General features: G+C 42.3%; 1 long non-coding RNA gene across 6 annotated transcripts in view; it reads left to right on the top strand.

Moving 5' to 3' along the window:
- The window catches only part of LOC123796904 (uncharacterized), a 60246-nt gene that overhangs the window by 24103 nt on the left and 8860 nt on the right, over nucleotides 1-27283 (top strand). For 2 of the 6 annotated variants that reach the window (XR_015723480.1, XR_015723476.1), the window contains one exon: nucleotides 573-7460. This is a non-coding gene — a long non-coding RNA (uncharacterized LOC123796904). Of the gene's footprint in view, nucleotides 1-572; nucleotides 7461-9196; nucleotides 9294-27283 lie in introns of those variants that run through there. The other 4 variants (XR_015723481.1, XR_015723477.1, XR_015723479.1 and 1 more) reach the window with 4 other exon arrangements.

Raw genomic sequence — 27283 nt, 5'->3', positions numbered from 1 at the left:
TTCCTTTAATATTTATTTGAGGGGTAGTCCGAGAGTCTGTGTTAAACTTTCTTGAATTACAGTTTTGCAGGCTGCTGTCAGACTGTCATTCTGGTGCAGATAACCTGTTGTTTTGTTTTCTCTTTGGTAGCTGTGGCAGAGACTGGCTTCATGATTAACAGCTCAGTTTTCTCTTAGGCACAGAGCTAAGCTAGACTTCCCAGTCGCCTTGCCGCTGAGCGGAGCCACGTGACCTGTAGCCCTTGCCAATGTAATGTGAATTGGGAGTGATCTGTCACTTCTGATAGGAGGCAGTTAAGAGCTGGCATGTCTTATCCACACACACTGTCTTTCCTTATCTTCTGGCTGGCTACAGCCGTTCCAGTAGAAGATCACAGAGATCACAGGGACCTAGAAAACAGAGAGTAGATCTTTGGAAGGTCATGTGGAAGGCTTTTCTTCTCCTCCCTCCCCACCCCCAGCTTTACAGAGACATAATGGACACAGAACATTGTGTAAGTTTAAGGTGTACAATGTGTGGATTTGATACACTTACATTTTTTTAAAAGATTTTATTTATTTATTTAACAGAGAGAGAGAGAGAGAAAGCACAAGCAGGAGGAGCGGCAGAGGGAGAGGGAGAAGCAGATTCCCTGCGGAGCAGGGAGCCCAATGCGGGACTCGATCGCAGGACCCTGAGACCATGACCTGAGCCGAAGGCAGACTCTCGACCCACTGAGCCACCCAGGCGCCCCTCAGTGTTGCATTCTATGTGAATCCTCAGTGCTATCTTCCAAGGAACTGGTCCTTTTGGAAAATGGGTTCAGCCTATTTTGTCCTATTGAGTTTCTTTTCAGTACCTATAATGTTTCCTCTCAGAGAGTGTACTTTTCATCTCTAGAAATTCTGTCTGGTTATTTATCTTGGCCTTCATTTCTCCTCTCACTAGGCTCATGTTTTCCTTTTAATACTTGAACATAGTTATAATAGCTGTTTTATTTATTTTTAAAAAGTTTCTGTGCTTTTTTTTAAAAGATTTTATTTATTCATTTGACAGAGAGAGAGAGACAGCCAGCGAGAGAGGGAACACAAGCAAGGGAAGTGGGAGAGGAAGAAGCAGGCTCCCAGTGGAGCAGGGAGCCTGATGCGGGGCTCGATCCCAGGACTCTGGGATCACGACCTGAGCCGAAGGCAGACGCTTAACGACTGAGCCACCCAGGCGCCCCAGTTTCTGTGCTTTTATCTTTATTTTTAAGGATTATTTTATCTTTTTTAGTTTTTTAGTTTTTTTAAAGATTTAATTCATTTATTAGAGAGAGAGAGCGAGCATGAGTGGGGGGCAGAGGCAGAGGGAGAAGCAGACTCCCCACTGAGCAGGGAGCCCGATGAGGGGCTTGATCCCAGGACCCTGAGATCATGACCTGAGCTGAAAGCAGATGCCTAACTGACTGAGCCACCCAGATGTCCCAAGGATTATTTTATCTTTTAATTTTTTTAAGTAACCTCTGTGCCCAACATGGGGCTTGAACTCAAGACCCGAAGATCAAGAGTTGCATGCTCTACTGACTGAGCCAGCCGGGCACCACGTGATAGCTGTTTTAGAGTCCTTTCCACTAAATCCAGCATTGCTGTCATTTTCGATTCTGTTTCTGCTGACTGATTTTTTTCTCCTGGTTATAGATCACATTGTCCTGCTTCTTTGCATGTCCAATCATTTTTAATTGGATGCTGAACATGATGATTTTACATTGTGGGGTGCTAGGTCTTGTCTTTCTTTAAAAAACGTTGGGCATAACTAACTGGAATTAAAATAAAATCTTAAACTAAAAAAATTGTCCGGCATTGTCCTGATGGTCACTTAAACTACTTACAGATCATCTTGATCCCTTTGAAGCTTATTTTTAGCTTTAAGAGGGTGAATTTGGAACAGCCTTTACTCTAGGGCTAGTTAAGTCTCTCTACCAAAGCATGATCTGAGCTCTGCACTGAAGGCCTGGACGCTCAAGAGGAAATTTCTCTAGCTGGTCAGAATTTAAACATCTCACAGTCCTGTGTGACCTCTGGGAATTACTCAGATTACAACTCGAATTTCTCTTATGCCCAGCATCAAGTATTTTCACCCTATGCATGTGTAGCTTAATATTCAGCAACAGACTCGATGGGCCCCAAGTTTATCTTTGGAACTATTTCTCCGCACATCCCCCTCTTCCTGGTACTCTGCCCCACAAACTCTCACTACCTGACTCTTCCTGAACGCTCTCTGTCTCTTGGATTGTGCATCACGATCTGGAGATTGCCTTTAGGCAGAACACTTGGGGTGATTGTAAGACTCACTTATTGGGGTTCCTTGTGTTCTTATTAAGGTCTTGTACTGCTGGTGCGCAGTGTCCAAAAGCTACCGTCTCATGTATTCTACATCAGTTTTGTAGTGCTTTTTGGTGTGACAGTATGTTGAGCCCCAGTTATCCCACCATGGCTGGAGATAAAAACCTGTCTTTGAGTCTTGAAAGCCACATTTCCTCATGAAGAGCTTGGATAGAAAGACAAACACTTGGGGCACCTGGGTGGTTCAGTCGGTTGAGCACCTGACTCTTGGTTTCGCCTCAGGTCATGATCTCAGGGTCGTGGCATTGAGCCCCGCGCATCCAGCTCTGAGTTCAGCGGGGAGTCTGTTTGAGATTCTGTCTCACCCTCGCCCTCTCCCTTGGCCCCTCTCCCTCCTGTTCACACACGTGTGCACATGCACCCTTTCTCTCAAATAAATAAATCAATCTTTAAAAAAAAAGGCACTAATGCCATTCATGAGGACTCCTCCCTCATGACCTCCTAAGCGCCCCCCCCCCTTCTAATACCAACGCCTTTGGGGGTTAGGATTTAACATATGAATTTAGGGGGAACACATTCAGACCATAGCAGTAGTTTAATCAGAATGGAGCATTTATTGACTCCCAGAGTTCCAGGATGTACCTGGGCCCCAGGAAAACTTGGAACCAGGGTGTGACTGCTAATACTTCTTTTTTCCTCTCTGTGTCTTATTTTTGCTTCTTTCATGGCTTTTACTGAATTTTCTGTCATTGCAGATCAGTTCTCTTCTTTTTCTCTTTCTCATCCTAATGGCTAATGTTTATTAAGCTTCTGTAATATTCTAATTGCTTTACATGAAAATTTCATTTTATGCTCAAACAACCTTATGAGTTAGGTGCTCTTATTAGTCTAATATTTCATTTGTGGGATTGATCATGGGTAAGTTACTTAAATTCTCTTGTTCTTATTTTTCTCATTTATGAAACAAAGTTAATGAGAGTATCTACCTCATGAAGTTGCTTTGATGATTAAACCAGATAATCTAAGTGCAAGATCTAGCACAGTGCCTCGCCCATAGTAAGTTTCAATAATTATTACTACTTTTACTATTATAGAGGGTCGTCATCAAAGTAAATCAGGTAGATGCAACTAGCCCTTCTCCCTTCCATGCATTGTCTTTATGGTAACATTTTTTTTTCTTTAGGGCAGCATGTGATTTTATATCAAGGTAAAACTGTACAAAGTAGAAAAATGAAACATAAAATATCAAGCACGGTAAGTGTGACCACCCTAGGGATACCCTGATACAGGATCAAGAGTGAGAAAGTTGATAAAAATGTTCCCCCAACGTGTAGAATCCCTCTAATACTTCCTGGACACTTTATTTCTGATTTCAAGTTGAATGTCACACATTCTCCTCTTTATTTTATTCCAAAGCCATGGGCTGTTTGGGCTGACTGTGATGTGAATATGTTAAAGTGTGGCCAGTGTTTTTTGAGGAAGTCATCTTATAAATAATTGCGTGTGACATAAGAAGAAAAATGAAATCTAAATCTAGTTTTGATACCTAAAAGTAAAATCAGCTGTTATTATAGCTAATGCAAATTTCTGCAAAAAGGAGTCATGCCCTGGAGAAAGAAGATATTTTGTTAAAGAATATCATGTCCAGAAACTTTGTAAATTCAGATTTTAAGATGATCGGTTGGGAACTGCTTTGTCCCCCCCCCCTTTTTTTTAACCTTATAAGTTTGAAGAAATCCTAAGTTCTAGCTAAGAGGGTATTATTTATTATAAAGACATTAGCTGAAATGTCTGATTTTTTTTTTTAAAAGAGCTTTGGAATTTTCAAAGAGCATTTTTCCCATTTTACTCATTTTGTGACTTCCTAAGTGAAGTAGAACAGGAGGGCTGTACACAGCAAAGTAAGAATAATTCCTGCCCCAGACCAGGTAGGGATTCCATTAGGGTGAGGAAGGAGTGGAATTTGAAAGGAAAATGAGGGAGTTAGAGATAAGTGAGAGCCCCTAGGAGAGCAGTGGGGTCTGGCTGTCGCTCTCTGGGATGGGTCTGGGGTGAGAGGAAGTGATGCAAGCCTCTGATGGGATCTGAGGGGGGAAGAAAGTGTGCCCCGCATCTCAAGTGTAGCCAGGAGACTGCAAACCTTTAAGAGAAGCCTTTCATTTGTCAGAGCACCAGAACAGAAGATCCTGATGCTGAGACAGGTCTCCCAGCAGATGTACCTGATGTCAGCCTCCCAGGGGCCCGTGTACATCAGCCTGTTGTGGGGAAAGCAGCTGAGTGTTCCTAAACCTCTGAGAGCGCTAACGCTCTCTCTGAGGTGCCTGGGGTCAAGATGGAGAAGAATGAGGGTTGCGTCTTGGTCATTGCAGGCCATGATGAGATTACGGACCTGAGCAATGCCAGAACTCAATGACAAAGACCAGATGAGCGAGTTCCAATGAATTCTGGGTAAAAGACAGGACCTCTGTATTTAGAGACCCTGTTCCCATTGCAGCCTAATTTGTAGTAAGTCACCTGGAAAGAACTTAGCTTATTTCTGAGGACAAGGTGGATGAGAGGACTCAATTACTCACAAGTGTCCGAGTTTTAATCTGGAAATGACTGAATTACCTTGGATAGGCAAGATAAAGCTTTATACTGCTGACTGCCTTGGGGACTCAATAACTAAATTAAATATAGTTAAGCAGAAAGAAAAAAGGTTACATTTTTTAGGTTATTGGAAAGTTTAATTCTTTTAGATAAAATATCTTTAAAACAGATTAATTACTGAAAGATTTCTATAGTGATGACTCTTAAACCCTGAGAAATTATTTCATGTAATTAATGAGTTTTCTTTACTTTACTTCTAGTAAAATATTGGCACATTATATTTAGAAGTTACATTTTTATGCATTCAAATTTTGGGACTGTGAATTTCCTGTCTATTACCTTTGTGCAGTTAAGTCACATATTTCCCTATCTCATGGAAGAAGGTCTTCTGGGCTTGGAGGGATTGTAGGCAGGATATATCTGTTATCTATCGTCATCTTCATCTTTCTATTTCTGTCTCTGTCTCTGTCTCTACGTCTAGTTATCTCTCTCTCCCTCCCTCCTTTCTCTCAAGAGTTCTTAGAGTCTCTAAATTAGTTCCATCCCTGGTATTCTCAATAAATGGGCCAATATATTTTATTGTTTCTTTTAGCTCCTGTGCTCTGGTTCCTGTCATCTGCAACTGAAATTCTGGATTAATCAAAAAGAATCTAGCAAACGGGTGCCTGGCAGGCTCAGTCGGTAGAACATGTGGCTCTTGATCTCGGGGTTGTAAGTTCAAGCCCCTCGTTGGATGTAGAGATTACTTAAAAATAAAATCTTAAAAAAAAAATGACTACTTAAAAAAAATCTATCAAAAACATACAAGTTTTTTATGAATACAACTACAACACTATGTTATGTTCCGGAAGAAGACCTGAATAAATGGAGGGATATAGCAAGTGGGCATCCAAGAAGACACTTTTCTATTTGGGAGGGAAACTCTCTTTTGTGTACCATTGATGGAACCACTATGAAAAATAAAGGAGGGAAATGCTGCTTCCCATCATTATCTAGGGAGGGGATGAGTGAGAAGATGACCAGGTTCACCCAATGAATGCCACCCTCCTTCATCTCGATGGGAGTGACACCAAGATTCAGAAAAGTCGACAAACTCTTCACAGGCACGGTGGTCATAAGAACTCAGCATCCGTGGTGTGCCTGCAGGCAGAAGCATCTACATCCTGACTACGGTGAACTCACCCTAAGGTGACCCTCCAACGAGTCACAGCCTTGGACAATCCCTTCCCTTTGAGTGGCGGTGGAAACTGACTTTCTCTGCGCCGATAGAATAACGCGAATGTGAGGCGATAGTCACTCCCTTGATTATGTCACATGAAAGACATTCTCCTGGTGCCTTGAAGAAGCAGCTGCTGAACGGTGAGTGGGCCACAGAGCAAGAAGCTAGAAGGTGGGAGCAGCCCCTGGCCCAATAGCCAGCGAGAAAGCAGGGACCTCAGTCCCTACAACCACAAGGTGCTGAATTCTGCCAACAGCCAGGTGATCTTGGACAAGGACCTGGAGGCTCAGATGAGCTCACAGCCTGGGGCCAACACCTGGATCAGAGTCCTGAGTGGAGGAGTCCGTTATGCCATGCCTAGTCTCCTGACCCGGGGAAAGCATCAGTTAATACATGTAGGTGCTATATTTGTGATAATTTGTAACACAGCAATAGAAATGGGCTAACTCTACTATTTCTATGTTCGTTATCTCACAGCTCTACACTCACTTGTCATTTTTCTCTCCTATACTGCTGGGCTTAAAACCCTGCACACTACATTCCTCAAACTCCCTTATTAGCCGACTGGCTTGCTTGCTTGCTTTCTTTCTTTCTTTCTTTTTAAATTATTTATTTATTTATTTGAGATAATCAGGGAGAGCGCATGAGCAGGGGCAGAGAGAGAGGGAGAGGGAGAAGCAGACTCCCTGCTGGCCCTGGGATCGTGACCTAGCCGAAGGCAGATGCTTAACTGACTGAGCCACCCAGGCCACCCAACTGACTTTCTGTTAGATTTTGCTGATGGCAAATACTGATGGAAAATTTTAAGGCAGTGGAGAAGGCTTTTTTTCCCACCTTTGAAGGAAGTCTCTGACAGGCGCACCACCAGAGAAAAGAACTGAGGGTCACCGTAGAAATCTCTGGGCTCCAGAAGCATTAGCGAGAGTGTGGGATGCTGGTTTCCTGCTCAGCCATAGTGCATTTTTAACAGCAGTAGCAGCAACGGTGGTGTCTCCAGAAGCTCCATGGTGAGTGCAGGCTCATGGGCTCCAGCCCGGGGGCAGTGCTACCAGACTGATCTCTAACAGTCCTCTGCATAGTTGCTGCTTCTCCCTTTTTCTTCGGCCTCCTTTTTCATTTTGCTCTTTCAGCACTTCGACACCCATGTAACCAATTCCTTGTATTAAACTCTCTCTGCTTGAATACCCAGAATGGTTTCTGATTTTTTTGTTGGAACACTGACCCAAAAACTCCAGTTATGCATCTTGCTGTCTGGCCTCTCTTGCTTTACTTCCAGACCTTGGTTTTCCAAAGTTTTGTGAATTCTGTAAGATCTCTAATACCATTTCAATAAACTCCTTTTGTATTTAAGTTAGAGTGTATTTCTGTTGCTTGCAACCAAATATCCCAACAGTCACAGAAATTGCAGCATTGTACAGTGTATTAGTTTTCTGTTGCTGCTGTAAAAAATTACTGTGGGTTCATTTTCATTTATTTATTTTCAAGGTTTTTTTCATTTTTGTTTTTTCAGTAATCTCTGCACCCAACATGGGGCTTGAACTTATGATCCTGAGATCAAGATTTGCATGCTCTTCCGACTAAGCCAGGCAGGCACCCCTAAAATTACTACAACTTTAGGGCCTTAAAACAATATAAATTTATTATCTTATATCTCTACAGCTTAGAAGTTCAACATGGTTGTCAAGGGGCTAAAATTAAGGTGTCCGCAGGGCTATATTCCTTTTTGAAGGCTCCAGGAGAGAATCCATTTCTTTGCCTTTTCCCACTTCTAGAGGCCACTGCATTCCTTTGCTCATGGTCTCCTTCCTCTATCCTCAAAGCCAGCAACGCGGCACCTTTCTGACTCCTCTTACATAATCGTATCTCCCTCTGACTCTATTTTTCTGCCTTCCTCTTTGACGTTTAAGGACGCATATGATTGCATTTGGCCTACCCAAAGAATCCAGAAAAATCTATCTTAAGGTCAGCTGATTAGCAACCTTCATTCCACCAGCAACTTTAATTGCCCTTTGCCATGTAATATAACATATTAACAGGCTCCAGGCTTTAAGACATGGGCATCTTTGGGGGGACATTAATCTGCCTACTACAAAGAACTGTCATTTTCCCCCAGAATTAACCTATACATTTAATGCAATGTTAATTAGAATCTTGATAAGGTGATTTTAAATTTAATGTAAAAGAGATAACATACAAGAATAACAAAGAGGTTTTTGAAAACTAGAAATAATGAAGAGCAACTTGCTCTGCCAGACATAAAACATGTTATAAAGCTAAAATAATAAAAATGCTTTGGCATTGGCATCATAGGCGATGGTGTTATGAAAACCAGCAATTCTCGGGTCATGATCTCAGGGTCCTGGGGTAGAGTCCCACATTGGGCTCCCTTGTCAGCGGGAAGTCTGCGTGTCCCTTTCCCTCTGTCCCCCCAGCCCCCACCGTGGGCTCACGCAAGTGCGCTCTCTCCCTCTCAAGTAAATAAATCAAATCTTAAAAAAAAAATGTAGAGCCCTTCTACATCAAATACAAAATGAATTCCAGATGAATGAAATACCTGAATGTTATAAAACCTTAGGAAGTACTAAAAGTACACCAAGACTCGCACACACACAATCTGAGTGGGGAAAATTATTTTGAAGAACCTGGAGTCCAGAAAGGACAATACTGACATATTTGAGTATGTGCAAATTTAACATTTTTATACATTGAAATATACCATAAACCAAGATAAAAGATAAGCAACAGGATGGGAATATATTTTAAATATATATATCAAAGGTTCGATATCCACTTTGTGTTTGTGTGTGTGTATACAAAAGAAAAACAATCCAATTAAAATCGAATACAGGAAATAAATTAATAATTCATTGAAGAAGAGAATTCGATGTCCAATGAACATAAGAAATAATACTTGGTTGAAATCAGAGAAATGTAAATTAAGCAATAATAATCAGTCTCTAATCAGATTAGGAAAAAAATATGTGTATCTAGTATTCACTAGAGTGGTGGAAATGGACCCTCATACCCTCTTTGGAACAATATTTATTTTTGGATAGTAAATTTTTTTTTCTTTTTTTTAAGTAGGAGCGAGGAGCCTAATGCAGGGCTTGAACTCACTTCCCTGAGATCAAGACCTGAGCTGAGACCAAGAGCTGGACATTTAACCAACTGAGTAACCCAGGTGTCCCTTTTTATACACTTCTTTTTCAGGGGGAGGATAGTATTTTTGAAGATTAAAACTATGGCCATATCTATAAATAGAAATGCTCTCATGTTTATAACAGTGTATGTGTAATTATATTTGCCGAGGCACTTTTTAAAAAAAGTATGTGCATAATTATGTTGTTGCATATTAAATATTAAATACAGGCTAAGTGTCTACAGATAAGAGAGTGTTGAATAAAACATGGTACATGCACCCTTTGCATAGTTTTAAAAAACGTGGCGGATCTCTATGTCCTGATATGCAAAGATCTCCAGGACATGTTGGTAAATGAAAGAGAAAGTTGCAACAAATATATTTAGAATTATCCCATATATGTAAAACAAAAATATATAATATCTGCATATGAGTAAGAAATAATTTATTATAATGCAATAGAATCTTTTATGTAATATGTGTTTGTAAGAGTATACACCAAATTGATCCTTTCTAAAAAATCTTGTAAGCCTTTGATTCTTTGACTTTTTTTTTTAAGATTTTTATTTTTAAGTAATCTCTACACCCAACGAGGGGCTCAAACTCACAACTCCAAGATCAAGAGTCGCATGCTCCACTGACTGAGCAAGGCAGGCACCCCTGTTTGAATTTTCATAATAAGCATGTGTTGGTATATATATATATATATATAATTTTTTTTTAAGTAAACTCTACACCCATTGTGGGGCTTGAACTCACGACCCTGAGATCAAGAGTGGCATGATCTACTGAGTAAGGCAGCCAGGCACCCCTATTTAACTTTTTATAGTATACGTATGTTCATATATGACATGCACGATTTTTAAAAAATACAATAAAAATGCTTTTTTACCTGATTAAAGAAAAACCCAGTGTAGAGAAAACAGATGGGGGAAAAAATGTCCCGAAATTAACAGAAGATGTTTTGGGACAATAAGATCTTGAGTGCATGGATAATCCTCTTAGGTCATTTTTATTTATAAGCATGACAGTAAAGAGTGAGAAAAATGTTTAATGATGATTAAGTTTTTCTCTGCTGGGTGGCAAGAGCTACGTTAGTGAAAGCAAAGGAATGCTAGAGGGTTTGAAGTCCAGTGGCCTGTGTTCATACCCTCCTTTGTATATCTTATTCTTTTTGAATTTAGGCAAACTATTTACCACCTCCAAGCCTTAGTTTTCCCATCTGTAAGATGGGTTGATAATAACACCACTTAATGGGGTCACTTTGAGGGTTAAACGAGCTAATGTCCGTAAGTCACGAGGAACATTGTGGGTGCTCCATCACCACTAATTCCATCTTCACATTTTCCAGGCTGCTTTGGAGATGGAGTACCCCTCCCCGGTTTTGTGCTGGTCTTCATGTATTTTCCTTAGGCTAACTTGTACTCCTGATGTGTGTGTAATTACAATGACAGCTTAATTTTGTAGAATGTTTTAATGTTTACCAACATTTTCACATACTGTGCTATGCTTCACACCTTGAATCCTTGTGTACAATTGTGTCAGTCTTCTTGTTAGCTTCCTTCCGCTTGGGTGCTCTGGAGTAAACAGGGTAGTAAATATATCACCAAGAACGTTTTTACAATGAGAAAATTCTAGGGCTGCTTCAGTCTCCTCCTTTTACAGAGCCCAGAGAGCTTAAGTGTTCTGTTTAAGGGCCACTATTCAAGTTAGCTTTTGCTACATCACAAATACCCTAACAGTGGCTTAAAATAACCATTTATTTGGTTCATCGTTATTTTTTTTTTAAAGATTGATCTATTTATTTTAGAGAGAGAGAGCTCGAGAGTGCATGAGTGAAGGGACAGAGGGAGAGAGAATCTCAAGCAGACTCCGAGCTGAGCGCGGTTGGCTCGTCATTCTGATGGCAGTTTTGTAACCCGAACCAGGCTCAGCTTTTCTTGACGGGGCTCACTTCTGTGTCTGGAACTCCGGTTGGGATGGCTGGAGTGGCTACAGCACCTCTCTACATGGCCTCTTAACCTCCAGTAAACTCGTCCAAGTCTATTCACATAGTGATGTCAGATTCCAAAAGCAACAAGAGGGGAAGTTGCAATGCCCCTTCAGGCCAAGACTTACAACTCACATGATGTCGCTTTAGCCACCTTCTTGCAGCCAAAGCAAATCTTGAGAACAGCTACGATTTTAAGGGCAGGGAGGTACTGCACTTTTTGATGGTAGAAGCTGAAACAGGGAAAGGCAAGGGACTGGGGAGATTTTTTGCGATCTATCCTGATACATAGCTAATTAGTGGGTATGCTTTGATGAGAAGTCAAATCTGATGACTGTTGAGCCAGCAATTCCACTTCTGGGAATATATCCAAAGAAAATGGAAACACCATGTCGAAGAGCTATTTGCATTTCCGTGTTCACAGCAGCATTATTTATAATAGCCAAGTCACAGAAGCAACCTAAATGTCCCTCAATGAATGAATGGATAAAGAAAATGTGAGATAGGCATACGTATATGATTCGGTCATAATAAAGGAAATCCTGACATTTGCCACAGCATGGATGGAACTTGAGGGCATTATGCTAATTGAAATAAGTCAGACAGAGAAAGAAAAACACTGTATGATCTCATTTACACATGGATTTTTTTTTTTTAAAAGCGGGCTCCATACTCAGCGTGGAGCCGAACATGAGGCTTGAGCTCATGACCCCAAGATCAAGACCTGAGCTGAGGTCAAGAGTGGGATACTCAACCGACTGAGCCACCCAGGCTCATGGAATTGTTTTGAAAAGCTCATAGACAAAGAGATCAGATTTGTTACCAGAGGCAGGTTGTGGGGAATGTAGGAATTGGATGAAGAGGGTCAAAAGGTGCAAACTTCCAGTTAGAGGATCTGTAAGTACTAGGAAGGTAAACAAACAAACAAGCCCCTGATGGTTGTTGAATGCAGACCCACTGCAATCTATTTTCGTAACCACAACAACAACAAATTGAAATCTGCATGCATTCTTAATTTGCTTTTGTTCCCTTAATGTCCCTAGAAATGCATGACTTTCAGTCAAAAGACTACACAGGAGATTTTTTTTTCATAAGATCTACTAATCATGGAGTTAGCTCTCTCAGAGAAGTAGAATGACTTCTCAGTGACATTCTTAAAGAGTGACAGTAAAACTTGTGTTCTATAGGCTGAATCTAGGACAAAATTGTTGTAAAAGATGAGGGGGTGATGACAGTACACATAAGGACTTTAATGTCCCTGAATCAGTCACGAATGGAAAGTTAAAAAAAAAAACCCACAATACTTTAAAAAATCTGCCTCAGGCAATCTCAAAATGTTTGACATTTCGTTTATTGGAAAAATGTAGCTTTTTGTAATTAAAAAAGTTTTGACAACTGAAAGTGACTTTAAGACCTGTTAAAATCAGGTCAGCGAAGCTACTGCTGATCTCAGTTTTTATTTTAACGTCGAGGGTTTGGAGGCTGTGGACTTTGAGCTGTGCGTGTGTGTAACAGGTCCTGCGGAGGGAAAACGCATCGCAATGAAACATTTTTAGATCGAGATGATGCCTAGGGTTGCTGAAGCCTCGGGTATCCAAAATGAGTTCTATTCATGTCCTACTTTTGTATGGTAACTAGAAAAGAAATAAGCCCTGTTAAGGTAGCATTCTATTGGAAGTAATCCTTATTTGATTTGCCAACTCTGTCAACAATATCTTGACTGCGGTGGTGGCCTAGTGTCCCCTGGATCGAGACAGCTTACGACAGCCATGTGATGGCAAGAAAAGGATTCATTATGCTGGTGGGGTCCTCACCTCAACTTCTGTGTCGTCTAGGTTCAGTGTATCCCTTGTTCGTGTCCACACTGGCGGGTGCTGGGTTGGTCCAATGATCGCTCACAGTTCAGTCTAGATACATAGTCTATGCAACACTAATCGCTAAGGATACACGGTCTACCTCCCAAACCCCCTCTGAGTGATGAGCGGACGGTAGCTTTACGTTATTCGCGTGGCCCTGGAGTCCGCAGCCTCCCTCACTGGGAGCTCTGGCTGTCCTCGCGCAGCTTCCGTGCTCCGCCTGCTCTAGGGCCAGGAGACAGTGCGCCAGCTCTTCTCCGGTGCTGGGTGAGGCACCTCCCAGCTAGGGTTCTGAACACGTAAGGAGTCTCTGGAAGGCTCAGTTTCAGGTAGATTTTTTTTATTTGGAAGGAAAGTAACTGACTCCCGTACCCTTAAATGATAAAGGACTTTGTTGGAAAGATAAGGGGTGGCTCAGCAAAACAGAAAAAAGCTGAACTAGCAGGCCTTAGAAAAAACAGGAACCAGGGACACTCCAGGAATGAGGGAGCGGGGAATTCAGGAGAATCTCTCCACATTCCAGAGGCGGGGGGATTGCCTTGGTCTGGCTTGTGTCAAATTGGCTGGAAAAAGGGAAGGGCATCTTGAGTGACAGTCCAGAGAGACTGTAGGCAGTGTGGGAGGGGGTGATTGCCTAAGGACATTTGCGATACTATCCTCCCAATGAGGGGGCAGGGGGCTGCCTGGCTGGCTGCCTCAGTCGGGAGAGCAAGCAACTCTTGATCTCAGGATCATGAGTTCGAGCCCCACGTTGGGTGTCGAGATTGCAAAATAAATAAACGAATGAACAAAGAAACAAATAAATAAGGTGGCAGGAATGCTGGCTGGGCAAAACAGCAGACATCCCTACACTTGCAAAGGCAGGTGCCTTAGTGCGTCTGGACAAGCCCCCTCTTTGGGTGTAGAAGTATGAGATTGGAGGGGGTTGTTTTGTAAACATTCCACCCTCAAACTTCATGGAACTGCTCTGGATGGCGTTTATTTGGATTTTGAAGAAGGTATGCCTGGCTTTGAAGCCCAGTGCTGCCATTTCTTAGCTGTGCGAGCTTGAAATGGTTACATACTTAACCTTTCTGGATCCTGGTTTTCTTATTAGAAAAATGGAAATCCTCAAAGTATTTTCATCACAATGTTGTTATGACGATTCAATGAATTAATACATCGTAATACATTTGGACTAGCGTCTAACATCTAAGAGCTGGATATTCTCATCTATTCTCAGGGAGAGGTAATGCATTGTTGTATTGTCCAAGATCTTTAACTATGGTTTAAAATATTAATTATGTTAAAAAATATTAATTATGCTTACTGAAACCATGGAGTGGCCTTCTGGCTTTACAGATCATAATCTTCTTGTTGGATTTTCACTGCAAATCCTGTTGGATTTTATTTGCTGCTGTAACAAATTACCACAACGTTAGTGGCTTAAATAAACAGATGTATTTCTTGCCGTCCTGAAGGTCAGAGTCTCATTCCTTCTGGTGGAGAGGATCTATTCCTTGCCTTTTCAGTTTTTAGTTTTCAGTTTTTAGGCTTCCTGCATTCCTAGGCTCCAGGCCCCTTCCATCTTCAAAGCCAGCAATCACATCACTCAGATCTCTGTTTTGGGGTATCACATAGCCTTCCCTTTCCTTTGTAAGGACCTCCCCCTTCTTTCCTTTATAAGGACCCTTACCATTACCTTGAGCTTGCCTGGATAATACAGGATAATCTCTCCATCTTAAGATTTTTTTTTAAATTTTTATTTTTACATCAACGTGGGGCTTGAACTTACACCCCGAGATCAAGAGTCACATGCTGTACCCACTGAGCCAGCCAGGCGCCCCTCCCTCTCAAGATCTTTGACGTAATCACATCTGCAAAGTTCCTTTTGCTTTACAGGCTTGGGAATTAGGACCTGGACATCTTTGTGGGGGAGCATCATGCTGCCCACTGCAACCACTTAATGAAGAGTTGCCGCATTATAAATTGCTAATGAGCTCTGGTCAAGAATGGTTAAGCCTGTTCACTGAGGTCAACACAGCTCCTTCGTTGTCCTTGGGTAGTGTTCTGTTAGAGTCCAAAACTGAAGGGCCCGTTTTTCGAGTGAAAGAACATGTTAATTATTGCAAGATAGACTTCCTCTCTCAGATATATCTTGGCTAGATTTTGAAATGCTACTAAGAAAAGGATCTGCTCCCAAATATATGGCAAGTTTGACACCTTTGTATTAGGGAAGACCAATCCTTGGGGTTTGGACCAGGGAGAGGTTTGGGTATTCTGTGTCATGTTCTAATTTACAGACTCTAATCTGGATCTTACCTGTGAATGGCTTTGTGTCTGCCCCAACTGCAGAGGTTCTTGACGGGGGGTGATTTTGCTCCCCTCCTTCACCCAGGGGATATTTCGATTGTCAGTGACTGAGGGTGGGTGGACGTTTGGCGGGCAGAGGCCAGGGATGCTGCTAACCATCCTACAACACGTGGAACGGCCCCCACACCCGGCAAGAAAGAAGGATCCCACCCAAAATATCAATAGTGTTGAGGCTGAGAAATCCTGCTTAAGCGAGTATCCCAGTTTTTTTCTTGATTGTTTTTTTCCCCTTGATTATTTGATTCATTGTGAGATAGTACCTTACAAATTACAAGAAAGGTGGTTTTAGCTCATTGAATTTGGCTTTTACCAAACCATGTTTCCTATCATTAAGCAAGTATGATTTTGTCTGTTAAAACAAATAACCTATCCTTTATGATGATTCTTTTAGAAAGGTAATGATCTAAGACTGAAAAACAGCCTGGAAATAAGAGGCAATTCATTTTAGACTCAGTGTTTCCGGGTTTGTTTTTTTGTTTTGTAACTTTCATAACATTGATTTAAATAAAACATTTCTTTCCCTTTCTGTGGGAGGAGAAGGAGCATAACTATTAACTGCAAATGTTTTCTCGGTGGAGGGTTTGTGAATCTTCTAATGAACTTTACGATTTTCTGCATCAATCCATCATGTAAGTCCCTGATTTTGTAAAGGCAGTCTCTATTTCGGAGTTTTCTTGTGAGGCTCTAAATTCAGAAATTATTTGATGTAGATGAGGAAGCAGCGTAAAACGGTCTCTGGTCTCTACCTGACCGGAAGAGACAGGGCTGTGCAACATCTCTCAGAGACCTGAAAAAGAAGCGGGAAGAACCAGCTGTCTTTCCATTAATTGATGGAGGCGATTTTACCCAGAGCTGTGGCTTTCTCCCGGCAGCTGGCGTCCTGCAGCTGGCTGAAAATCAAGCAGTCCCCTGGAGATGGCAGTAGCAGGCAGGGATGGAGATCTTCCGGCAACCAGCCGCAGCCGGAACTCCGGCTCCTGCTCGGATCTCGGGCTGTGTGGACCGGCAGCCATGATGGATCCTCGCGGCGGCGGCGGCGGGCTGATGTGGCCGGTGGGTGTTACGGTGAAGCGCCACGTTCTCTTTCTCGGAAGTTTAGTTCTCGAGTGCTGCCTTCAGTCCTTTCTGAACAACGTCTTGTGTAAGTGAATGAGCACGTAAATAATATTCCTGGTGCTGGGTAAGCCCCACCACATTTGAAAACCTATCGAATCACAGGCACCGTGTTAGCAGGCGCTGAGGGACAAAAGGTGGTAAGAGCGAGTCCTTGGGCCGGAGAGGCTTAAAAACACACAAATCAATGATTTCAGCATTATACGCAACCACCGAGTAACCCAGTGCTGTGAATGCCAGGGGGATCAACTTAACCCAGTCAGAGGGGTCAAGACGCTCTCCCGATGAGACCGTACCTGGGCTGAGTTGAAAAGAATAAGTAAGAGTTAGCCAGGTGAAGAAAGATAAAAAGAATGTTTCAGGGGCTGGCTCAGTTGGTAGAGCATCTGACTCTTGATCTCTGGGTTGGAAGTTACAGCCCCATGCTGAGTGTAGAGATTACTTAAAAAAAAAAAAAAAAAAGCACAACAAAAAACCACAACAAAACAGTGCTCCAGGCAGAAGCCACAGCATGAATAAGATGTGGGGGGTGGGACACTTCATGACATTTGCTATGTTACTGGATTGCTACATGTAAGCCAGGGTGACTGGGGAGTTGAGTAGCGGCCAAATCAAGGAAGTGCTGAAAAATAAAAACGCTTTGGAATTAAGGATGTTGGCGGTATGCAGCGGACTCATCTGGGGGTCTTGTTCGCAATAGATTTCCTGACAACATCTGCAGAGATTTCTACACACCCTGCCAACTAGTGGACCTCGTGTTGGAGTTGAGTTAATCGTGTTCCTCAACTCAAAGCGTATTGTCATCTCTGTCTGGGCAAAGTTCTTCCCTTTTATGCTTACTTGTTTGTCTCATTGTTTACCAGTGTTTTCCCCTTTATCTCTGGTCCTCACCCCCATTCTACTTCAACTCTGCTCCCCTCTCTATTCATGGATCTTTATTTGAAAAGAAAACGTAGTATTTAAAAACATATTCATGTTAATTTTACATAAGTGGTATTGTGCTCTAAATCACATCTCTCACAGTAAAAGGCTCTTTGTTTTTCTGCTCTTGTCACATTGCTCTATGGTACATCTAGTTCCTTGCCTTTTTTTTTTTTCTTAAGTATTCTCCACACTGGCCCGATGCGGGGCTTGAACTCATGACCTTGAGATCAAGACCTGAGCTGAGATCAAGAGTCAGGCACTTAACTGGCTGAGCCACCCATGCACCCCTCTAGATCCTTGCTGCTTCTTCCTCTTCTTTTTTTTTTTTTTTTAAAGATTTTATTTACTTATTTAACAGAGAGAGAGATAGCAAGAGAGGGAATACAAGCAGGGGGAGTGGAAGAGGGAGAAGCAGGCTTCCCGCTGAGCAGGGAGCCCTATGGGGGGCTCGATCCCAGGACCCTGGGATCATGACCTGTGCTGAAGGCAGACGCTTAACGACTGAGCCACCCAGGCGCCCCTAGATCCTTGCTTCTAACTGCAGTATGACGGCACACATTTTGCTTATCCAGTGTATCATGGTTGATACATTTTTTTTCTAAATCCTTCCATGGCAAGCAGCTCTTCGATGCATTCTCATTCATACCCCTTCATGGATCAGATGAGCATTTTTCTGCCCCCAATTGTCCTGATTCATGGGTCTGAGTGGGTCCCTGATAATTTTTTAAAATTAATTTTAAAATTAATTTTGGAAAAAATAATCTGTATACCCAACGTGGTACTCGAATTCACGACCCCGAGATCAAGAGTCGCATGCTCTTTGGACTGAGCCAGCCAGGCGCCCCCGGGGCCCAGATCATTTAAATAGAGTTAGGCTGCTATGGTAGTGAGAAGAAAGGAGACGATGGCTCTGTAACTCTGGCATGCATCAGAATCTTCTGGATGACTTGGAAGACACGGATTGTTGGACTCAGGTCCGACCTTGCACTTGTACGAACCCAAGAAGTAGATGCCTCTTTAAATGTTGCCTAATCCTAGTTCTGGCCCTGGCTGGACTGGACCCCATGCCCAGAGTTCTTGATTCACTAAGCAAGTAGGTCTTGGAAGCCGGTCTGAGAATGTGCATCTCTAACAAGCTCCTAGGTGATACTGCTACTGCTGGTCCAGGGACCACACTTTGAGAACCCCTGCTTTAGGACCTTGCCATTCAAAATGTAGCCTGCAGACCAGCAACACCAAGGTCACCTAAGAGTTCATTCGAAATGCAGGATGTGGAGACCCACCCCAGATCTACTAAACCAGAATCTACACTTGAGCAAGATCCCCAATAAAGTTTAAGAAGTACTGCTTTGGGAGAGATAGGGAGGGTACGTCTTTCTACCAAGGGAATAAATTACAAGGATGCTCCCAAATTTCCCGAAAGCGACCAGGGGATACATTTCAGGGAAGCTGAGGTCTCAGGGTATGTCATCTGGAGGCACACCATGTCTGTTTGCCTTCTACTATAAGGGGTGTTAATTTTGATCACTTGGCTAGAGTGTGGTCTCATTTTTCTTCTATGAAAATATGTTTTGAGAAATTATATTCATTTCCTGTTTGTTGTAGTTACTAGAGAGAGACTGCCCCTGGATAAGGCATGAAGGTCGGGTGAGGCTGTCTCCCCAGCTCTTTATTTCTGCCCCAGGGGAAGGAACAAAATGGTCAGAAGAGCTCCCTCCTTTCAAAGAGTGTATCTGGCAGGCCTCCAGGGCTGGGCTGTAGGGTGAGGTCAATCCGCTCCTCAGATGAGGTAAGCTAAGGCAGCTCGTGAGGCAGAACAGTTCAGAAATAGGAAGACGAAGTCCATTCTCCAGCAGAAGGCTGGCAGCTGTGCAGATAATACTCTACTTGACATCGCTTAGAATTGTCTTGGACAGAGAATAAAAAGTTAAAATCCCCCAGACACAAATAAGCAAACCCGACTACCGGTGTTTAGAAACTTCTATCTTGTTGGTTTCAAGAGCGTTAAAATGATGCCTCGTCCAGAGCAAAGAGCCTTGCCTAACTTTTGTAAGGATCTAAAACACCACCCTGTCTGAAACGAATATGTTATATGTCACTAGTACCTCAATTAAAAAACAAAAACCAGAAAACCACACCACCCTGTTGCATCTCTCCCTTGAGGCCCCTTGCACACAGTCGCCCAGCTGCTTGAGCAGGGAGAAACAAAGGAGGAAGCCCCGGGGGAGAGAACATTGTAGATACCATTTCAGAAACATTATCCCTCCATGCCCCTGACAACATATAAACAGATTCTGTGGATGAAATTCCTCAGAACACAGTGACTCCCTCCCCTTGAAAAAGATAACACTTGTATCTTATACAGTTCTGTTAACTCCCCCAGTAGGAGTCAAGTGGAAACATTTCTGTGCAGACAGCTGAGGGTTATTCCTCTTCAGGTTAAGGCCACTAGGAATTTTCTGCGGTGCGTGCAGCCTAGTGAGTGCTGAGCAATTTAGCTCTCGCCCAACAAGGCTCCAAGGAGAGAGTATTAGCGCGCCCAGCAGGGGAAAGTAGGAGATACAATGAATAAACTGAACCACTCTCCATTTCTTAGATACGTTACATATTTTTATGACTCTGCCCTTGCTCACATTTCCCCACAGCCCGGATTATATCCTCCCTCTTTGCTCTTCTAATCTCCACCCAGAAGTTTTCCAAGGCCCAGCTGATGTAACTCTTTCTTCCATGAAACCTTACCGAATTCCCCCCATCCCCATTTACCAACTGGAATCCTTCTCTATCTGGCACTTAACATGTTATTTGTTTCTTTAATAGAAAGCCTGTGCCTTTCACTTTTGGGGGGGACATTTTTTTTATTGTGGTAAAATATACATAACATGAAATTTACCCTTTTAACCATTTTTAGGTGTACAGTTCAGTGGCATTAGGTGCAGTCATAACACTGTCCAATCATCACCATTAGCCATTTCCAGAACTTTCTCATCATCCCAAAAAGAAAGTCTATACCTGTTAAACAATGACTGCCACCCCCTACCCCTGGTCACTTCTATTCTGCTTTCTACCTCTATGAATTTGCTTATCCTTGAGACCTCGTATAAGTGAAATCATACAATATTAGTGTGGGTTTTTTTTAGTGTGTCTGGCTTATTTCACTTAGTATACCCTATTCAGGTTTCATCTATGTTGTAAAGTGTCAAAATTTCCTTTTTAAAGATGAATAATATTCTACTCTATGTGCATGTTGAATTTATATTTCTGTCTTTCTTTGTTTATTTGTTTATTTATTTAAGTAAGCTTTGTGCCCAATGTGGGGCTCGAACTCACGGCCCCAAGATCAGGAGTCCCATGCTCCACTGACTGAGCCAGCCAGGCACCCGCGTATATCTCATTTTGTTTATCCATTCATCTGTTGATGGACATTTGGGTTGTTTCCACTTTTTGGCTATTGTAACTAAAGCTGTCATGAACGTGGGTGTGCCAATATCTGTTTGAGTCCCTGCTTTTAATTCTTTGGGGTATGTACTCACAAGTAGGATTGCTGGATCATAGGGTACTTCCATGTTTAAATTTTTGAGCAAAAGTCCTTCATTTTTTAGTCTACATAGACAAAGGGAAAAACCAAGAGCCTGACTAATAATGTGTGCGGTGTCTGGTTCGAGCTCCCAACTAAACTGGAACGATATCTACGGACAATTCAGTCCAGTCGATCCCTTCCAAACTGCTGCTGCTCTGAGCAGCGCATCTGCTCCAGGCTTGGGGGTTCTGAAAGCACAGACGCCATTTTGTCATGTCTTTGGTAGAGTTAGTGTGACCCCCGACCTCTGCTATTTTTCTTCCCTGCCTCTTGGGTAACCTTGCATTTGTTTTGTGCTCTAAATGGTTCTTTTAGTTTCAGTTGTTGATGATTTGCTCCCCTATTCCCCAGGAGAAGTACAGCACTTTTTATCTAAAGAGCAGAATACATCCTACCTTCCCCTTCTCCAACGCCCCTGTACATCTTTCAGCCGCCTCTGAGTAACTGCACATGGGACACTCAAAGTTCTCATATTGCTCACTAGGTAGACTTGCTGTGGTCAAGACTGTCGGTGCTCACCAGACTGTCTCTTCTCTGTGCTGGGCACACAACTAAAGCAAATTTCTCAGCCACCCTTGCATCTGTCTAAGTGGGAGGATGTGACTGAGTTCTGGTCTGTGGCATTCGGGCACAAGGGACGTAGGCCACTTCTAGGCCTCACCTAGAAAACATCCCACGTAATCGTCCGTATGTTTGTCTTGTCATCTATTAGCTAGATGGCACTAGAGCTACTAGAGTCACAAAATGGAAGCCTCTGGGCTGTTGAGTCATCATCTGGGGGACAGTGGTCCCGGACAGCTGCGCAGACAAAAATGTCTGCAGAGCACTTGGAGGGAGGAAGAAAGAAACTTGATTGTGTGAAGCCACTGAGATGACCTACTCTGATGAATTCATTTGTATTTCCAGTTTCACAGCTCTGCTTAATTAAGACTTAGACGAAGACCGTGAGAAGCTGTTCTGTATAGCTCTGATCTTGACCATTTTATTAACTAGCTTTTATCATTCTGACCCCTGAGTCTCAAATCAGTTGCCATCCTTTGACCCACCACCCTCTTAGGCTTGTTTTTTACTTTCCTAGCCATTTTTTTTTCCAGGGGAGGGAAGGCAACCCTGTCCCAGTTTCTTTGTGAAAGAGTCTTAATCCCAGCGCCATCCATTCTTGGGCTGCAAAGTACCCCTCAAACTTCCTCCCAGAGGACTTAGGAGCTGTAAATCAATAAGACATCCAATAGGTTGTGACATTTCCATGAATTGAGTAAGTATTCATTGAGTATGATCCCATGGTACCCTTTTATTATTCTTTATTTTACAATAATTGGTTGAGTGCATGCCCATTGTTTTTTTGTTTGTTTGTTTGCTTTGTTTTGTTTGTTTGTTTTTTAATCACCACTAGGCCCAAAAGAATTAGCAGGAACTCGAGAGTGGGGATTTTGAATTCCTTTTTATATCTCTAATAATGTCAAGCATGTTATCCTGCAGATTTAAGCCATCACTGTCTGTTGAATTTGAGGGAGTTAATAGCAGTTTTATCAACATACCTGTGAACTCACTGATTTGAACACCTGCTCTAGCCTATGGATGTGTGAACTTACAGACAGGATCCACCTGTGTACTCTGGAGAAAAAAATTTTTTTTTCTAAACTCTTGCCTAGAACCCAGTGTGAATTTTTCAGTCAACTTTAGTGAGATATAATTTACACACAATAAAATGCATACGTATAAAGTATACAGCCTGATGAGTTTTGACAAACATACAGCCATAAAAGTTCTACACCAATAAAGATAAAAAACATTTCCCACTTCACCAGAAAGCTTCCTTATTCCCCTTGAGGTCAATCCCCCTTGACCACTGCCATTCTTGCTGCCCCAAGGAACCAGTGAACGTATTTCTTTTTTTTTTTTTAAAGATTTATTTATTTATTTATTTGACAGAGATAGAGACAGCCAGCGAGAGAGGGAACACAAGCAGGGGGAGTGGGAGAGGAAGAAGCAGGCTCCTAGCGGAGGAGCCTGATGTGGGGCTCGATCCCATAACGCCAGGATCATGCCCTGAGCTGAAGGCAGACGCTTAACCGCTATGCCACCCAGGCGCCCTCGTATTTCTAACACCATAGCTTTGTTTCATGCGTTTGAAAACTGTGTATAAACGGAAACTCTATCGTATGAGTTCCTTTGTGTCCACCTTCTTCACTCAACACAATGTTGCAATGTTGGTGAGACTCATCCAGGTCAGTGCATGTATCGGCAGTTCATCACTTGTTAGGCTGAGCAGTAACCCCTTGTATGAACATCCCACAATTTGTGTATGCATCCATTTGTTGATGGGCAGTCGTGTAATTTCTAGTGTGCAGATACAAAGAAAGCTGCTTTGGCATCTTCTATCAGTCTTTTTGTGGATAAACGTTTTCATTTCTCTGGGGCACATCCCTAGGAGCAGAACTGCTGGGTCATACATGAGATGCATGTTTTAACTTTATAAGAAACTGCCAAACCTTTCCACCAAATGGTTGTGCCATTTTCTACTACCCCAAGCAACGTATGAGAGGGCCACTTCCTCCACCTTCTTGGCATCACTTGGTATTATGGTTTCTAGTATAAATTTATCTGTAACAAATATTTCATGTTAGTTTATTTTTTAAACAATTGTTCATTTATTTTAGAGAGGGGGGAGGAGTAGAGGGAGCGAGAGAAACCCAAGCAGACTCCCCACTGAGCGCAGAGCCCACTGGTGGGCCTCCATCTCACCACCCCATCATGACCTGAGTTGAAATCAAGAGTCAGATGCTTAGCCTGACTACGCCACCCAAGAGCCCCCTAATATTTCATTTTAGAAGGAGAGGGAGAGAGAGACAGATTGAGAGGGAGAGAGGCAGAGGAGAGAGCGAAAGAGAGAAAGGGGTTGGGGTGGGAGAAAAGAGAAGAGAAAGAGCAGGGAGGAGGGAGAGAAAAGAGGCCAAGAGAGGAAAAGAAAAAAAGTGCCGTATCTAAGAAATAGAGTCATAAATACAATCAGGTTTTCCGGTGTCTGCTCTGATCTCTTATCAACTAGACTGCATTGCCTTTCAAGGGAGAAATATGAGGCAGTATTCTTCCTGTTATTGCGGGGGTGGTATGAGCTGGACATTACATAGAGTTTATTCTAGGAAGCCAGTAGTTTTTCAAGTATAATTTGGATGGGAAAAACTGCAATTCTAAAAGAATTATTTGCATGTCAGGAACTGGCAATAATTTTGAAGTTCCTGTTCACGTAAAACCTGGCTGTTTTGTACTCACTGGAGGAGACCTCTTTTTTTCTTTTGTTAATGCATGGAAATGAAGGCGTGAGTCATTGTAGGCACATTCAAACTAATGATCAGCAAAAGAGGCAAAAGCCAGTAGTTATGACAGATAACATGGGGAGAGAAGGGCAGGACACACGTTCTTAAACTTCACTTCTGCCTCAACAATCGCAAAGCTGATCCGGCTCAGCAGGAAAACACAATGAATTGTAATTACGAGGAATGATTCAAAGAACTAATCTTTCTAGCACAAAAGTGTGATCCTTCTGAGAATGACGAATTTGAATATGGAAAGCAAAAGAGGGATTCTAAGTAGTGAGACCACAAAGGTGGATTTAAAAAAATTCATTAGAAATGACCACCATTATGAGTATCTGCTCAGTACTGGAACTATTCTCTTTATTGAGACATAATTTAATGCCACTCCTCTGTTCCCTGATACGGGACAATGGATTATTGGTAAAGTGCCCATCAGCTTTTAATATAGAATACAGTGAATGAGAGAGGTGTCCCTAGCTCTCTCACTTTGGGGTCCTTACTGTGTATTCAGTGGACAGTGTCTCCCAGGGACAGTTGGTGGGGAGACAGAGGCAACTCCCCACACTTGCATTAAAAGAGACATTTGTCTCACTTATCACTAATCAAGCCTTACCCAACACCCTCACAACCACAAGCAAGGCGGAGAGGAGAAGCCACCGCTCCTCCCTTCCCCCAATACCCCACATATGGCTTGTGATCTCTTTTCCCCTAAAAGTTCTCCTTAATTAATTGAATTAAGGTGCCTGATGAATGGAAAGCATATAGTAAATACGAGCTTCTATTCATTCACTCACTCACTCACTCACTCATTCATGTACTTAATATTTATTGAGGGCTTGCTATGGACCAGGTTCTGTTCTAGGTGCTGGGCATATATATTGACTAAAACAGACAAAAATTTCTGCCTTCATACCAGTAGGGGGAGACAGATAATAAAAATAATAAGTATGTAAATTCTAGAAAGTATTAGAAGGTGATGTATATGGAGAAGAAAAGAAGCAAGATAAAGGGAATGAGAGTGTTGGGGGTAGGGAGAGGTATGCCACTAGGATAACAATAATTCATTACTCCTATTGGGTTCAGTGAAGCCAGATTTCCTCCAGCCCACAAAGTGGAATTTATGTCTCCCTTCCCTAAGCCACCACTACCATGACAACCTAGAACTGTGTCACAATGATTCTAGATGGTCCATTCCCCACTCCGGAGAAGGCTAAATTGGGATAGCATTATGTTCTGTGTAGGTAGCGACATCACCGTCACGCATCTCAGTATCTCGGGGTGTCAGGTGGTCAGCCAAGACCGGGAAATAAGCCTCTGTACGCGGTGCCAGTTATGGTGTGGATCCTGCCCCCACCCCAGGGTGTGCAGTGCATAGATTGTCTGGTAGCCTGCTTTTCTTTTCTTTTGTTTTCTTTTGTTTTCTTTTGTTTTCTTTTGTTTTCTTTTGTTTTCTTTTGTTTTCTTTTGTTTTCTTTTGTTTTGTTTTGTTTTGTTTTCTTTTCTTTTCTTTTCTTTTCTTTTCTTTTATGTAAGTAGTATATCTCTTCTTATGTCTGGAAATATTTTTAATGACACAGTTTGATCCCTGGCATGGTCTTTTCCTTTGTCTGCATTGCGATTTCTGAACAATTCCATTATTTTAGAACATTTAGTTAGCTTCCAAATTTTCACTTGATGAAATACTTACACATGTCACTTTAGACATATTTGTGGTTTTATCCTTAAGCCAACTTGCAAAAGTGGGTTCAGAAGAGATGCAGAATTTTAACATGTTTTGATGCAAATTACCAACTGCCCACTAGAAAGGGAATATTTAGCCCCACCTCACCAGCTATGTATGAGAATGTTTATTTTCCTGTATTCTTACCAATGCTTGGGACGTCATTCTTTTTACTTTATTAATCTGAAAGGTGATACTTGATATCTCATTAATGTTTTCAATTGCCCTATCTTTTATTGTGAGGTTTACTGGGATTTGTATGTCTCCTTTTGGAAATTGCTCATTTTTAATTGCAACGTTTATCTTTTTTTTTTTTTAAGATTTATTTATTTATTTGACAGAGATAGACAGCGAGCGAGAGAGGGAACACAAGCAGGGGGAGTGGGAGAGGAAGAAGCAGGCTCCCAGTGGAGGAGCCCGATGTGGAACTCGATCCCGGAACGCCGCGATCACGCCCTGAGCCGAAGGCAGACGCCTAACAACTGCACTACCCAGGCGCCCCTGCAACGTTTATCTTTCTTATTGATAGCTAAGAGTTCTTTAAATATTAAGGGTCTCAGCTTTTTTTTCCGCCATATATATTGCAACTACTTTCCCCACTTTTAAAACTGTGCTTTAGGGGCACCTGGGTGGCTCAGTCAGTTGAGCGTCTGCCTTCGGCTGGAGTCATGATCCCGGGATCCTGGGATCGAGCCCCATGTTGGGCCCTCTGCTTGGCGGGGAGCCTGCTTCTCCTCTCCCTCTGCCTGACCCTCCGCCTGCTTGTGCTCTCTTGCTCTCTCTCTGTCAAAGAAATGAATTTTAAAAATCTTAAAAAAAATAAAACTGTGCTTTAATTTTATTTGCAGAGTTTCTAGAAGAGATGTATTGATGCTTTGGCACTTAAAAAAAATCTTAGTTAAATTTATTATGCTTTCTTGATAAGTGCTTTTTGCACTTAATTATGTAAATATCCAAATTCTCTTCATTTTCTATATTTTTAACATTCAGCTAAATTGTAATATCTGGAGTTGATTTTTTTAAGTTTTTTTAAAAAGATTTTATTTATTTATTTGATAGAGAGAGAGAGCGTGCGCGCACAAGCAGGGGGGAGAGGCAGAAGGAGAGGGAGAAGCAGGCTCCTGCTGAGCAGAGAGCCTGACGTGGGGCTTGATCCCAGGACCCTGGGATCATAACCTGAGCT

This window comes from Ursus americanus, chromosome X (assembly GCF_024610735.1).
Source record: "Ursus americanus isolate L20-20 chromosome X, mUrsAme1.1.p, whole genome shotgun sequence".
In the NCBI taxonomy this organism is placed as follows: domain Eukaryota; kingdom Metazoa; phylum Chordata; class Mammalia; order Carnivora; family Ursidae; genus Ursus; species Ursus americanus.
Note: the sequence above shows the minus strand (reverse complement) of the source record. Positions and strands in the feature narration are given on the sequence as shown.